Raw genomic sequence first — 16,150 nt, 5'->3', positions numbered from 1 at the left:
AGCTGTATATTAATTTATATTTTTCTCTGCTAGAAACCCATTAACAGCACTGAAATTTCAGTCATACATTGAAATAGTTGCTCAGTTCAAGAGACAGTCTTACATCTATTTGTCATGGTTAATGAAAACTATAATTCTGTCTTTGTTTTCCTTTTAGATGTAATTAAAATAATAACTTAATCAAAAAACCTAGCCCACAGACTGGGTAAAAGTTATGGAACTGAACCCATTATCTCAGCTCCTGTCTCTTAACTTCCATCATTCTTGCATTCAATGTTCTTGTGTTTTCACCATGCATTCTGAAAAAAATAGTGCAATATCTTCCATATCAGAGGATGAGAAAAGTTCTGCTACTGTCTACACAGGACCTTAGTTGTCAGTGCCACCAGGAGAACTGCTTTATTGACATATTTTTACTACTGCAAAATATTGAAAAAAGCTCATTTTGAGAAACTTACATGCTAGAAAGCAAAGACTTGACCCATTCTTACTGAAATACCCAGAGGAAGATGCTAATGGAATGGATCCTGGAAGAATACAGCAGTTTGTGTAAATCACTCTAATGTAGTTTGCTGGAACTGTTTTGCATTAACAAGTTGTATTGAGGACATTTTTGGTGAAGAATAGGTTGATAGAAACCTGTAATGGATTAGCTAAGGGAGTTTTTGTTTTTAACAGTAAAAAAAGTTGAATTATGGAAAAAATGCACAAAGGAGTATTTCTAAAATGGATCTTGCATCTTATAAACAGAATTATGCCATGGCTGTATGTGGTAAGATGGAGATGTACTTGACCTGAGAGGCATTTCTGGTCCTGCTTTTCTATGTTCGTTTTCACAATGGGAATACAGATATGATCCCCAAAAGTACACTCACTAATCTTATTTTGCATCTGTAGAACAGCTGCAATATCATGTTGTGATAGGGCTCACAGTAATTCAGATCTGTGGCTTAGCTCAAAGAATCCCCTTTTATAAGACAAAATATGAAAGGAGAATTCAAAAGGAAACTTGCAAAAGAAAGCAAGTCAGTTGTCTCTGAAAAGAATTAAAGGGTAAAAAAAAAGGAAGGTGAATAGAATATCACATAAGGGAAGCTGTGCTAGAATGTATCTGAATCCTCAAAAAACAGAAGCTCCTCTTCATGTAAGAAAAGGGCTCCACAAGCAAGCACAGTGTCTGACACCATCTACCACTGTGTATTACCATAGCGTCATGGAAGATAATGAAGCAGAGCAGATTTACGGCAGCTGAGCTCTAGCCCTCTATCTGCAGAAGAAGTGTCAGTGCGGGACAGACTTTATCTTGATGACAGAATGGCATAATGTCTGGGAGGTGAGCCAGAAAACAGTGACTGTGGAGCTCAGCCTCTGTAATGCATTAGGTCCCCCACTCGCCTGCCCCTTTCCTTTCTGTAATTGAAAAAGAAAAACCATCCACAGCCAAATTTCTACAGGGAAAAGTAACCTCTTTTATTGTCTGTATTCTGGCTTCTGTTCATTTAAATAAAAAAATAAAATCTCTCGTTATTTTTTTTCTTGTAATCAGCCTACAATCAGAAATACAAAGGGAAAGTACTGTCTGGCTCCTTGAACTACAAATTTGTTCTCTTACTGTGACAGGTTCTGTGTTCGGGTAATAAGTGAAAAATTAGGACATGGAATCATTCTTTAAAAGCTGGGAAAAAGCTAGCTGAGTATGTGCACCCAAACTTTGGATACTGAGTAGTGAATAAAACATTGATAACAAAAGAGATATCACAGTTTTGAAAGGTAGGCCAAGTTGTTGATAAGATTTAGACTTACAGTTCTGTTTGAAGACCTGAATGAAATCATAACTGCAAGGGTTTGTTTTTGTTTATTTGTTTGTTTTTCTTTTCCTGCTACTTCAAGAATGCACAATGCTGCTTGTATTTCAATATAGGTCAGTTGTCCAGAGCTGATGATGGATGTAGTTATATAAAATCAGCAACGAGAATAAAATTTACTTAGAAAATGTCATATAAAAGGCTGTACAAGAAAATTAAACTGACAAAAATACCATGAATAAAAAATCCTATGTGGAAACAGCAATGATTGTTCAATCTAGATAAGAGAGTAATTAGTCTAGCCTTTGGAGAGAATTGAAACACATATACTCGTGTAAAATGGCATGCCTGTGCCCTATCCCCCAAAATATATAGTCCTTCTTGAATGCTGAGATATTACCAGAGGCAGGTCTTTCTAATTTCTCTTGAATACATACCTGTAGCCATGTTACCCTGAGAGGCACCCAGTCAATTACAGTGTTTCTTTGTTTTCAGCCTCAAGCCTTATGATGAGGTCACATGATAAATAACATTATGAGTTGCAGTGTTCAAGACAAGGTTCCTAAGTGAACTTTCCATGTTTTTAACAAGTTTTCGTGCTCATGGAATTACAGCTGCTCTGACCAAATTTTATGCTGACTTTTCAGAAGTCAGCCCACAGAGATTCAGTGAGTAAGTGATATATGAAAGCTGAGTAGCATTTCACACTGGCTCTTAAAGCTGATGTATGCCTGTTTATAAGTGTATGAGACAGCTCTTTGCTTCTTGCCTGCAGCCTTCTGTCACTGTGGCCGGACAAGAATCAAAAGCAGAGAGCATGCTCTTGCATACTCAGTCTGCAAATGCTGCACTCTTGAGATCCATACAGCTTTTGTTCTATCCCATCTGATAAACAGAGTAGATATTGCAGGTCCAAGAGACATGGCCCTTAGCCCATTTTTTCCTCATCCACGTACATCCTCACTGTTAAAGAGTGTTGTACTTTTTGTAGCCCCATAGCTTTCAAATTGCTACTGACATTTCCGCTGCAACTTAGTAGCTGAGAGAAGGAAAAACAGAACTTTAGAAGAAACAAATGATTTTCTATTAGTGATGTCTCCCCCAGAATGAAATTATCCTGTCAGGCCATCAGCTGGAAACAGGTAAGATTTCAAGGATTGTAAAGAGTTGCTTGTTTAAGCACATAATGTAACACTCAGTGAAGGCAAATGAAGCTTTCTACTGAGTACAAAGAAAAGAAAAGTCAGTTTAAGAATATAAAAGGATTAAGATTAGTCTTGGGTCAGTGCAATGGACCATTCAGCTCAGTATGTTTTTCCCAGTACTTTCCATATGTGAACACTTAGGGTTGAGTAAGAACAGAGTGAAAGTTGAATTCTGCCTCTGAACATTTACCCAACCTCCAGACTTCTCAAAATTACATGTGATTTCTATGTATTTAGAAAATTTAAATATATTCCTTATTATTCCTTACTTGTTCTGCTTGTTTTCGCCTTGGGTCCCACCACCTTTTTCCCAGATGAGAAGTCCTAGTTTACTTAGTCATTCTTTACATGAAAGCCATTCCACTCTCGTAATCATCTTGACTTTCCTCTTCCTAATATTTCCTGTTTTTTATTTGTTTGTTTTGGGGTTTTTAAATCTTTCCTGAGGGGGTGAGAACTGTTCATAATATCGAAGATGTGGCAACCGTGAATTTAGACAGTAACATTTTGATGTTCTCTGTTTTGTACTCCAAGTTAGTTTGCCTTTGGTGTTGGGAGATGAAGTTGCTTAATCACATTTTAAAAATATTTGCCTTTTGCTGCTGGTGTGACCCAGTCTGTTTTACACATTCTCTCTGATTCTCAGAGAGGTATTTTGAAGTTTACATGCCCAGAAGTGATATGAATTAATTACAACCATATTAACTGAATGTTTACAAGTCATAGAAATATAACTCCCAGCTTTGCTTACAAGCCAAGGCCTGTGTTTACAAGGAAGAGGGGTTAGTGTGTCAGATAAGCACTGCAGTAATATTAAATGATTTTTTTCTTAGAATTTAACCTTGCTACTAATTTTAGACTTAATTACAGAGAAAAATGTGTGAATATTGAGTGCATATTGGCTAATAAACCTGCTACAAATACTACTACTAAAGACAACTTTTTTGTGTGTTGAAAGTTAATGTGAGCTGAATTTCAAAGTCAGTTGGTATTTCTGAATTTTTTAGCCAGATTGTTAATCTGTACAAGGAATTGTTTGTTAGATCTGAAAGTAGAATATCTTCTGAATTTTGCAGGGCATTGCCCAAAACAGAGAAGATAGATACAGATAGCTGACTCTTTAAATGTTTGAGAGTTCTCAGTTTTCCCCAGGAGTGTAAAAAAGTCCTGTATGCTGCAGAGATTGGCACTGTCTCTCTTTTACTGTCTCTTTATAGAAAAGTTCTGCGTAAGTCTTTATAAATCTGCCTAAGTACTGGTTAAAAATGTCTAAACTTGAACCTTTTCTACGCAAACTGACTTTCTTTGAACATTCATTTTCCCAAGAAAAGCTATTTGCTTAGAATATAGCGCCAGAGCTCTCTGTGCCATTTCCCTTTGTGACCATATGAAGTAATCTTGCTGTAACAAAAGTAATGAACATATAGCTATCATGACTGTATGGCTCTCCTCAGGAAAGAAAAGTTTATACAATGCAGAGGATAGGCTCTCTACAAGATGCTTTGTAACTAGATGGAATTTCAGGGACACCTGACAAGATTTATTGACTTTTTAAAAGTTATGTAAGTAGAGTTTTTTCTCATAGTTGAAATGTGCGTTTGGTTTAGATGTGCAAGTTCCATTTTCAGAGAGTGTTGTTCAGTGGGTGCACTTTGTCCTGGTAATTAGGTTGCCATCTTAAGTCCAAATTCCCCGAATGTATACATTGGCTGGTCATATGTGACCCCAGTACCTTAAGAGAGAACTCCAGTTTGGCCTGTATGGTGCCAAAAAGACAAATCCTTGAATAATCTGAATTATTTGGGTTGCTTGATGTTCTTTGACCCTCTGATACACAGCTGACAAGGCAGCACAATGTGGGACCCTCCATTCTTCTTCACATCAAACTTCTTTATACTCAGAAACTCAAATCATACAGCACCAGCAGGATGTGTAGCTATCTGATTTTCAAATAATCTGGATCACCAGAGCAGCCTATGTGTCTTTGACAACCTTCAGACTTCATTAAAGGCAGTGAACTGAAAGGAGCCATAGGATGCGTCTCTCAGATGGTTATCAAAATGTCATAGTGCCTGAGATCATGCTAAGATTGGTACTCACATTAGCAATCTCATCCCATTTACGTGGTTAGCATAGCATGCCTTCACATCACACCTGCTGTTGCTGCACCTACCATTTTGACCACAGAAGCAAATCACATCTACCGTGTAACTGCGTATGTGGAAATGTAGCTGAGCTCTTGCTTAGTCTTGAGCCTATATGCTGCAGTATTCAAACTGCAGGCAGTGATATAGGGAATCCTACCATCTGCCACGTAGGGAACAACACAGCAAAGAATTTGCTCTTTCTAGGAAGTACAGGGCCTTGTCTGCTACCAAGAGAATTTGGGATGTCTTCACTCAGGAGAGGAGCAGGGATAGCAAAGTAGACCAAAAAAAAAAAGGGAAGAAATGTAAATGGCATGAGTGGCATAAGGTGGCAGTATGTGGGCAGCCTTCTCTAGGTAAACCCTGTAATTACACTTTGTCTTCTGCTTGGCACTGGCTGAGAGCCTCAAGTGCATCAGATTGAGAGTCTCAAGTGCCGAATTTCTACAATGAAATCGCAATGAATAGGTTGAAGGGATCTATGTGTCTATCAGAAAGGAGTATGTTTCTCCTACTATGGCACTTCCATCAGGAAAGTCCAAGATATGATGCACTATCACACATATCTCTGCCATGCTATATTAGAAAGTTCACCTTCAGAGTACAAAGCAGCAGTAAGACAGCCATTTCCCATGATATAATGAGTTTTCCTTCTGTTTCAAAAAGAACAAGAATCCATAGGCTTTCATTAAGGAAGCAGATGATAATGGAAACAGTGGAATTGATTTGTGGGAGAAGAATTTGGAAGGCATGAAAGGGAAGGAGTGAGAAAAAGAATTGCTGGAACTCTTAAAGCTAGAAGAAGGGAAGAGATGTTTGCCACAGGTGGTATTGCTGATGAAGGCAAAGATATCATCCCATCTGATCTTCTCTTCAGGACCCTTATGACACCTGCTCAGGCTGATGCCCTGTGCAGCTCCTTCTTATTTATAGTGCTTTTCTCCCAGTAAGCTAGGCCTGTTCTACTTGTTTTAGCTACATGATTTCTGAAAATTGAGTCTTCAGTGGATGAATAATTTCCATTGGCAATTCTAGATGTTAGTAGAACAAAATGAGGTAAAATACTAATAACCAATTGCAGTAAGCTGTTTAGTGAGGTGACATGCAGTATCACCAAAAAAAAAAAAAAGATAAAATATATATATTAATTTTTATTTTGCAAGCATTGTCATAAAAAAAATTATAGTCGAGTGTTACGGTTAAGAACTGTTTTCTTCAGTCTTGCCTGTTCTCTTCTGCTTCATCTTATAACTGCTCCCATTTTGTTCACTTCAGAAAATTTAAATTCCTCAGGAGCTCCATACATTATTTTTAGGTCTGAAACAGTTGCAGTTGGGTAGAAAAAAAGCTGAAACAAAATGTCTTGCTCAGAGCCAATTCACTGCACACTTTTTTTTTTTTTTTTTTTTTTTTTAAGGCTTGTGCAGAGTCCAAGCAGGATAGAAGTTATCGCTTCTTTGGTGAAAAGTAGCTACTGATTTCTGGCTTAGATAGTATTTAAGCACATTCTCTTTTCAGGTGATTTCAGGGTATGATATGAACAAGAAATAGCGTGGTTCTCTTTTAATGATTGGCTGTTGGCAGAAAACAAGTTTTAAGAAAGTTTAATATGAAACATTTACAGTATCCTTTTAGATTGATTAATATAAGTGAACAATCACCTTTTGTATTAGAACACATTTTGCAGTTCTTGCAACTTGGATGCAGGATTGATTTCATTATCCAAAATGAGACACATTTCTGAAAGCTTATGAGGTAGTAAAAAGTAAAATAAGAGTTTTAAATTGTGTTGATTTTTTTTAAGATTTTGAATCAGTCAATTGTTTTGTTAACATTTTTTTTTGTTCTTGCAAAAATTTATTTGAGTATACTTGTATGCAAAAATGTATAACAACTCTTTTACACTTGCAAACATTGTTTTCTACATAGCTAGAAAGAAATTCTTAAATTTTGGACTTGCAGTTAAAAATCCTACTTGAAAATATGGTCATAAGTATTTAAAGATTTTTAAAACAAAGTGATTTACATAGTATGTTAAATTTCTGAACTGAAGCCTTTCTAAAGAAAATCTATATCACATCCTGTGCTTCTACTGTACTGAGGATCATAATTTTACTTTCAGAGTTGAATAACAGAATAACCAAATAAGTATTTCTGGACTGAAATCCTTTTTGATTTAAAGGACCTCTTCTCTTATTTACAGTCGTGAAAGAGACAGACGGGTCCTTACCTACGACATTTTGGGTGATCAACATTCATTTCCACTCTTGGAGTATTATATCCTTATATCCCAAAGACATAATGTTAAAGATTTTTGTCTGTTCTTCATAAGAAGATGAATTGATCTACTGAAGGAGTTTAGATCTGTCTAATTTCATATTCAAGACCAAAGTGATTTGGGTAGAGAGTAAAAAAACACAACACTGGGAAAGCTGTTATATATATTCTTAATGGGGAAAATAAGTGTTTGCTTATCTGCTTTGCTTAATTGAATTGGGATTATAATTGTTCAAGTTTTCATTCCTGACTGGTTTTGTAATAGAAACTGTGTTTGCAGTGTGTTTAGTCTCTATGTGTTTTGTTGGGTGCATTAGTATATCTTTCTGAAGGATTTACATTTTATATTTGTTCATCCTATTATCTTCATAAGAAACACAAAGGTCCTTAAAGAAGTCATCAGGCAAGGCTATGAACAGTTAAAAGTAAAGGGTAATTGTTACATTAAAAGTCTGTAAATTGAAAGTAACAAAGTTGGCAAGGGAAGACAGAAAAGCATTCATATTCTCAAAGGGTTAGTACTACGGTTTAATAGCAGATTAAAAAAAAAAAAAGAGGGAGAGAGAGAGAGAGAGAGAGAAAGAGAAAGAGAGAGAGAACTGGTAAAGAAGTTTTTGGTAATCTTTTATTCCCAAGAAGAAAATACCAAAGAAGTTGAAAGAGAGAAAAAATATGAAAATAGGCTTAAAGGTGGTAAGGTGTACTTCAGGGAATATGAGAGCAGCTCAGTTTAAAATAGTGTTTAACAGACTTTAAATTATTTGGCTTGTGACCTTCCAGCACAAACCAAGCTTGATTCAGGGGCATCCTGTTCTGGATAACAAATATATGCCTGTCAAATGAGTATCGAGTATCTAGTATTTAGTGTCTAGTATTTAGATATCACATTATTTTATCAGGATGATGATATACATATTTTCCCATTACTGACAAATTTCATGTATCACTTTAATATATTCATGCATCAGATCAGAAGCCCAAGACCTCCAGGATATTTGAAGCTCACAGTATTATGAAGATTTATATCTACTTCAAGGATTTCTGATATTGTTTTGAATTAATTAGTAAGAAGATCCAAATAATGAATTTTACATTTATTTTTAAGCAAAATAAAGTTGGAGATATCACATTATGTTATCTATATAATGATTATTTACAGTTTCTTTCTTTACCTTGTGGATTCTTATAATAGATCAGGATGTGGAAACATTGAGGGGATATATGAACCTTTAGTGCTTTCTGGCCTGCGAACTATGCACATTACTTACTGTCTTCTTCACTAATCTTATTGCTTTGTGGGGAAATCAACTCACATATAACCACAGTGGTGTGGAAAATCTGCATTTGGTATAGCTTGCAGAGCAAAGAGTGAGAATCTGGGAAATAGGTTCCAATAAACAATCCATTTTGCTATGCAAGATGGCAAATCCTTATTGCAGGAGCCATCTTTATTATTCATTGGCATTTTTCTAAGTTAAAGTTTCCTCAAAGTAGTGTTAACATTTGATGATGGAAAAAGAGGGCCAGTAAGCTGCACCATGTATGCACTTCATAAAATGAATGGGCCCTTTGGGAATAGAAGAGCTGCAACTTCAGTTGTAGCAATTATGTTTTTATGACCCAAGACAGAAATAAAATGTTGAAATGGGAAATTAATGCAAAAGCTTAGTAGGAAAATTATGAAGAACTTAGGAGCTGGGCATATAAAAATCATCCTGATATATCACAGAGTATCTGTTTATGAATGATCAGTTACCCAGAAGGTTACACAGAAGGTAACAGTTATAAATGAGGTTATAGTATCATATTTTCCTAATAGCAAATACTGGGTAGAAATTTCTTTATTAAAAATCTACATTGCTCGCATTGTATTTCCTTTAGGTTAGGTTATTTTTTTCCCTCATACCCTAATCAAGTAATAATTAAACGCAAAAGAATTTATGAGTCAAAGATCATTCTTATCACTAGGCCAAAGATGTTACAATCATAACCATATGTATTTAAAGAGTACTTTATGATGTAATATTAGATATGATTAGCTATGATGGTATGCCATTGCTGTATGGATAGCTAGGAAACATTTTAAGGAAAGCCAAAAAATACATTAAAAACAAGGAAGATTTTTATCCCTAACATTTAGGCCCTTGCAATGGAATATAGAACCCAGTGTAGGCATTTTAGGCTTTCTAGGCAGTGCATGAGGAAAGTGCTTTAAACCAGGGGCCATGTAAGGCAGTAGGATGAACAGTGAGTTGTCTAAAGCCAGCATCTGCTCTGTGTTCAGTCAGATGTGACCTAGGAAGTAGTAAGGTACTAAGGTTAGGAGATGATTTTTCTCTCAGAAACTTTAAAGAAAAGGGTTTCCCTTGAAACCCTTAACCTAGGATTCTGCCTTGTTAAGTATCTATTCAGTCTGTCTGAAAAACGAGGCTTCCAGCTTCAAAAGGGAAAAAAATCAGATGATCACTTTGTTTTTCATTCAGTGAGTAGCTGCAATCCCCTTTCAGCTGTCCAGAATGAAAGCAATTGTGAGCATCAGCACAGAAGTGACTAAATTCTGTTTAAATCTCCTTAGACATAATCTGGAGAAGATGGGAGAGAACAGGTGTGGAGATTTACCTATAATTCTTGAAGTGCCCTCTCTTTCTTTTTTAGAGGGGAAACCATAACTGTAAGTCAAAGCCACACAGCCCTGTCTTCTGTTGTTTTCTCATTTCTTGTGAGAGGAGCAACTGATACAGCATTTTCCACTGTCGGGGAAGCTATGGGCAGTTTAAGGAGTCTGTAAAAGTGGTTTACCTTTAATTTTGTGAGTAGGCAATTCTGTTTATTTGAAAGAATAAACTGTCATGCTGTTAAATCTGCAGTAAACTGGAAACTGCTGCTGAAAATTGTCAGTTTAACAGTGGTCAGCCCAGTAGTTCAGAAGAAAGATACTCTGACTTTTCCAACAGCCAAAATGATTTTAAATTTGTGAGCTATTCTCCATGGAAGCCCGTTCTTATTTTGCATGTACTTCCCAAAATAATTTAAAAAGAGAGAGAGAGGGAGAGAGAGAGAGAAACAGAAAAAAATAAAGAAATGGAGAAAGTAGGATTCATGACCAGTGGGTAGAAAATACTGGGGGGAAAAAAAGATATATTCAGCATTATATATTTAGTATAAAGCTATTGCTATTGTTTTTTGTTTGTTTTTGTTTTTAAATTCAACATCTGTAAAAATGACTTTATAATGTTTTTTTGACAAGGCTTTCCAGCAAATTATGTCTTCCTGTTATGTGTAACACTAAATTTCAGGGTTACACAGACCAAACTGTTTCAGACATTTCACAGTGCTCAACATAATGCAATATGACTTACATAATTCCTAGCAATTTAAACATCCAGCAAAGCGTCATCAGCGACATTGGTGGCTGAAATGTAGGTGGAAAATTGAGCACAACTGACTGACCTCCTTAAAATGAGGCCTACAGCTACCCTCTATTGGAGTAAAAAGTGATGGCTCCCTCAGGTATGGATGCTCTGGGCCATTTGGATGAAACCAAAATACCTTTTCCTGAATGCATGGTCTTTTGGGCCTTCACCTCCTAATTGCAAGTTAAGTGGTACAGATCTGCTAATATTCCATGGGCTCAGTTCTGCCTTTTTCTTTTATTCGGAGTTGTGCCCTTCATCATAATCAATCTGACTGTCTCCTGTGGCTTCAGGAGGAAAGCTTCACAGATGATTTTTGATGTTGTTTTTCCTTTTCTTTTGTGGTGTTAAATCATAGGCTGGAGAATCTTCAGCGCTAATTTTTGATTTCAGTAGAAATTATGTTGTCCTTGTACTAATTCTGTCTGCCAGCTCTTCAATACAGTAAAATCAAAGTATTTAAGATAGGAGATGGTTTGCTTCTGTTTTCTCTTATTTTGGATGTTTTTTCCTGCTGCCTGACTTCTTACAACAGCTCAGGAGAAACAATCTTCCTCTTCACTTCAAACTACCCATTAAACATTGAAGTTATCCTAGTCAAGACCAGATGCTTTTATAGGATCAGGTGAGTTGACTGTTAGAGGCTGTTCACCTCTGTTTGCTTCCTAACTAGCCTAATCAGTTGTTACTGAGCTTAGCTGAAGTGCTTCGCCTCCACTCTGTCTGCAGGAGAAAAACTACTTCTGAAGCAAACAGATGGGCACTTGACAGCTTTTGGTATCAATGTGTACTCTAGGCTGCGCTTTAGACAGCTGGCTGTGATCCCAGATTGTTTCCTTCTTGAGATCCTATACTGCCACAGTTCAGGTTCATAACTGCCTAGACTTTCCATGTTCATTAAATAATGTAAGACTAAGGAAGGTACACTTATGTACACAGATACAGAAACTTTAGAAAGCTTGAATGGTTCTTACAGGAAATAAAATTTTCAGGCTATTGAGCAAATGAAGACTGAGACTAAAATACTTATTGAAGCAATCGTTTAAGAGAAAAATGAATAACTTTGTTAATTTTTCTGTTTTCCAGATTGATATTTCGTGCAGAAGACTAATTCTTTATGGCAAATAAATGCATTTTGCTCTCTAATTTTTGAAATAACAAGATAGTAGTCATATTGTTACAATAAAACCATAAGATTGAACTATGTAAGTTTTTGCTTTAGTAAAATATTTAAGCATTATCCTCCAGAAAAGTCCCTGTAAAAGTCCCTTTACTTTGTTCAATGGAATTTCATTTTTTTTCCTTTTTCAAGTAAAAAGCTAAATAAAATAGTCATTGTGTCTTACTTCACAAAAAATATCTGTAAGTCAAAAGACAAGCATTCATTACCTGTGGGTTCATGTGCAGATTTCTTACAGGTCTCTGATGTTGAGTTTTTCCACTCATTAATGAAGTGCTGTTGTGAAGGTTAGTTGTATTTCCCTGTCAGGAAGATACCTTGCAGAAAAGCATTATTAAAATGCTCTGCCAGTCATGCAGTTTTTATGAAGCAAGGTAATTGAAAGGCTCAGAGTTGCATTTGAATGTATGTGCAAAACAGAAAAAAAGCAATTACACTCTCTGTCCCCTGGTTAGAAAGTTTGTTGTTGAAAGCTGGTTCATGTCTAGCAAAGGAAAGAACTTACAAAGATAAATAAATCATGAAGTCAGAGAGAGCAAAAAGGGACTTTATAACAACAGAAGATGTATGACCTAAGCAGATAATTCTTTCATTTCCACAATAGGAATTTATGGTAACAGCGTAAAAGTAATAAAGAGATACATTTTTTATAGGACTACTCAGTCGTATCATATATAAATTATAGAAGATTGTTATGCCTTCTCCATTTAGAAGGCTATATTACTTGACCTATGTTTTGGAACAGGTCAAGAACAGTTTCGTGCACATTTTTTTTTCCTGAGGAAGTGCCATTTTGACAGAATCAAAATACTTTAGAAAGATATTGATTTGATAACATTTAAAAGAACAGAAAGAATTCTGCCAAAGTAAAATAGACCTGATTGAGCACCTCAGAATGGAATGTTTCATAGTTCACTTGAATTAAATGTTAAGCAATATGAGAAAAATGGGTTTGGAACATAATATTTCTATCAACTTTTGACTTTTTTTTTTTTTTAACGAAAAGCTTTTTTTTCTTCACTTGGCTTTGTGGATTTTTCCCTCAGAATGAAAAATCCGTTTTCAAGTTAGTAACTGAGTGTTGTTATAGTTACGGTGATACAACCTCTGTAACACAGATTTACTTGCATGAGTTTGAAGTGTTAAAATAGTTATAACTTTTTTTGTTTTTTTTTATATCTATTTTCCTATATCTATCTACATCGCAAAACTGTGCAGTTCCAAGACACTTTTTGGAAAGCAATTGCATGCATATTTAGAGGCATCAAGATAACCTTTTCAGTATGGTGACACACACCAAAAAAAATGATGGTATCAAAGAAAACTGAGTGCCCTGCTACAAAAACTATGGTTGGGGCTGCTGTCAGCTCCCCAAGTATCTGAAGTCAGACATTCATTTTAAGAAATGATCAATTTGGGACTCTCTGCGAACTTTTATTAGGGGAACCTTTCTGATGTATAGAAAGAGTAAAATAATAGATAATGCAATATTAAAATTATCAATATACTATACATTAAAAATTCTCAGAAGAGCAAGTGTGCAAATAAAATGCTGGCCTAAATCACTGTTTGAATGCTGTGGCCAGATTATTGTCAAATTCAGTTGTTCTGGGTTTAATCACAATTGGAATCACAAATCTGAATGGCCTTTTATATCCATTTTTCCTCCACAGCTCATGTGTTTTTAAGTTTTTTTTTTACAAAATATTTGACAAAGTATTATTTTGAGAATCTTAAAAAATAAACTTTCTTTCATGTGAATTTCAAGTAATGCTATATTTTAGCGTGCATCAAAACCCCACTGTGAATGCCCTATGAATCATGGTTGTTTAGATACTGCACTATAATGATCTGGTGAAGTAGTGGAAACACTACCACTTGCAACTTAATTCATTATTAGATGCTCTTTGGATTTTTTTTTTTTTTTTTTTTTTGTCTGCACACATGTAAGATGCAGAACAGCTGTAGGCAAATGTTTTCAACCAAAATTAAAGCGCTTGTTTATGGGTATGTGTATATGTGTGGCCCCTATCCTAGTTTGGAAAAAGAGTTTGATCTTACAAATTCTGGTTCAGACAAACTCTAATGATGGCTCTGTAGAGTGGCTTTAGCTTGTTTTATCATATGAAGTCCAACCGAAGCTTCTAGAATTCAGTTGGAGTATTTATCCGGATTTCAATGGGCTTTGGATCAGGACATGGAAAGGAACTCCACGTTTCATATCCAGTGAGGAGTAGCGGAGTCAGCTTCAAAAGGCTAAGAAGATATTCATCTATGTGAAACTCTATTACATGGTTTTCTAAACACTTGGACTAAGCCCTAAAATTGTACAAGATTCTTGCTAAATATGCAAGTCACATTGGCTAAGCAAGTGCAAACCTAACAATCCCCTGAAGTTTTATATCTTAGAAACTCTGTCTAACCTCTTTGACCATATTTCATGCCTATTTGATCAATAAATATTGCATATTTGGTGACAGATTCTACTAGGCCTTGATATAAAAGGTCCATATGTGTGAACTCAGAAAAAGTGTAAGTTCTGTGTCAGTTTGATGTGACTCTAGTGTATGCACCTTACTTCCTTGACTCAAGGCTTCTTATTTGCAGTGTATGTTCAAATCTAATTTTGGCACCCTGAAGGGAGATAGAAGAAGCCAGGCTGGACCTGGGATACTCTTGTGATCAGAAAAAGAGGACAATGGGCAGAGCTGCATTGAGAACAAGAGGAAAACTCAGGAGTGATGGGTTTGCTGCTCCTGTTGCCCTGGGGAGGATCTGGGGTGCGAGCAGGCTGCTCGTGTGAAGCAGTGCCCTGGCCTACGGCAGTCCTTGCCCCAGCTGCAGCAGGGGCAGAAGCAGCAGTAAACCTGCCTCTCCAAGGCCCAAGGGACGCAGCCAGCCCTTCTGTGGCTGAGAGATCACCCTGCTCTGCTGAGAGATCACACTGAGGCCCTGCTTTGTTTTGTTGGAAGAGACACATTGGACACATCTATATCTGTGAAAAATCATCTGTGAACACGAAGGCCTGGCTTTTTAAGGACTTTAAAAATATATTTTGGGGGATTGATTGTGATACAATCTCTCCTCCTCTGCTAACTTTGAAGTTGTGCTGGTGCATCTGGGAAATGAATTTAAAAACAATAAGTTTTAGGGCTTGATCTGGAGACTTAAAGTCAATAGAAGGTTTGAGAGGGCTTTAGATCACTGCTCTGAAAACTGCAGAGGAAGCATGGCCCCAAGCTAACATTTTAAGAATCACCATCATTTTAATCCACAAAATTAAGGGTGCAGTAACACTCCTAAATACAATTAAATAATAGCATTGCATGTGAAAGCCTCTTAACAAACACTTTGTTCAGATCATTAGAAAAGCATTGCCTTATGGAACAGGATAAAATCTATCATGTAAGAAGGATTTAAGATAATAATTTTGGAAAAAAAAATGTAAAATTAATAAAGAAACTGGAGTTATTTACACTTTTCTTATATAAAGCATATTTTAAGTAACTTTGAAATCTGTATGTCCTTGTGTGCATTAGTGCCCACAAGAAAGTTCCAACATAATAAAATATTTCTTAGCATTTTCACTTCTTTCAGTGATGTCAATTTCTGGAGTACTTTTTGTCTTTTCTGCAGAGCAAAAGCCTTGAGCCACAATGTGAGAACTTTCTTCTTCTCCCTCCCACCCAAAGGGAGGGTTTCTCCTCCACCCGCTCCCTCCTGTTCCCCCCCAAAATACTATTTCTGGCAGGGATCATTTTTCAATTGTTTCAATCACATGTTCAAAAGTTTTATCATAAAGACCTGTCAGGCAGGTACAGTTAAACGATTTGGGTTTTGTGGGGTTTTTTTTCCACTTGTATGTGAAAGAATTAGAACAATAAAATCTACTAAGATTGATTTTTGCAGTCCATGATGCAGTAATTCAGTAAACTAAAAATTGAAATCTGACATTTGTTGACTTTTTAGATTAGCAGTAGTAAGCCACAGGGAGAAAACAATATATTATACATTTTTCTTTCTGACTTATGTTCCTAATCCCTATAAAATGTCAAATTGAAGGTGACAAAGAGCAGCTCTCCTGTGCAAGAATGTAACAAGAAAAACCTTTGCCATGTGACCT

The sequence above is a fragment of the Tinamus guttatus genome, unplaced genomic scaffold (assembly GCF_059628265.1).
Source record: "Tinamus guttatus ecotype Peru unplaced genomic scaffold, ASM5962826v1 Tinamus_guttatus_pri_ptg000639l, whole genome shotgun sequence".
NCBI lineage: Eukaryota > Metazoa > Chordata > Aves > Tinamiformes > Tinamidae > Tinamus > Tinamus guttatus.
This window is presented reverse-complemented; position numbering follows the sequence as displayed.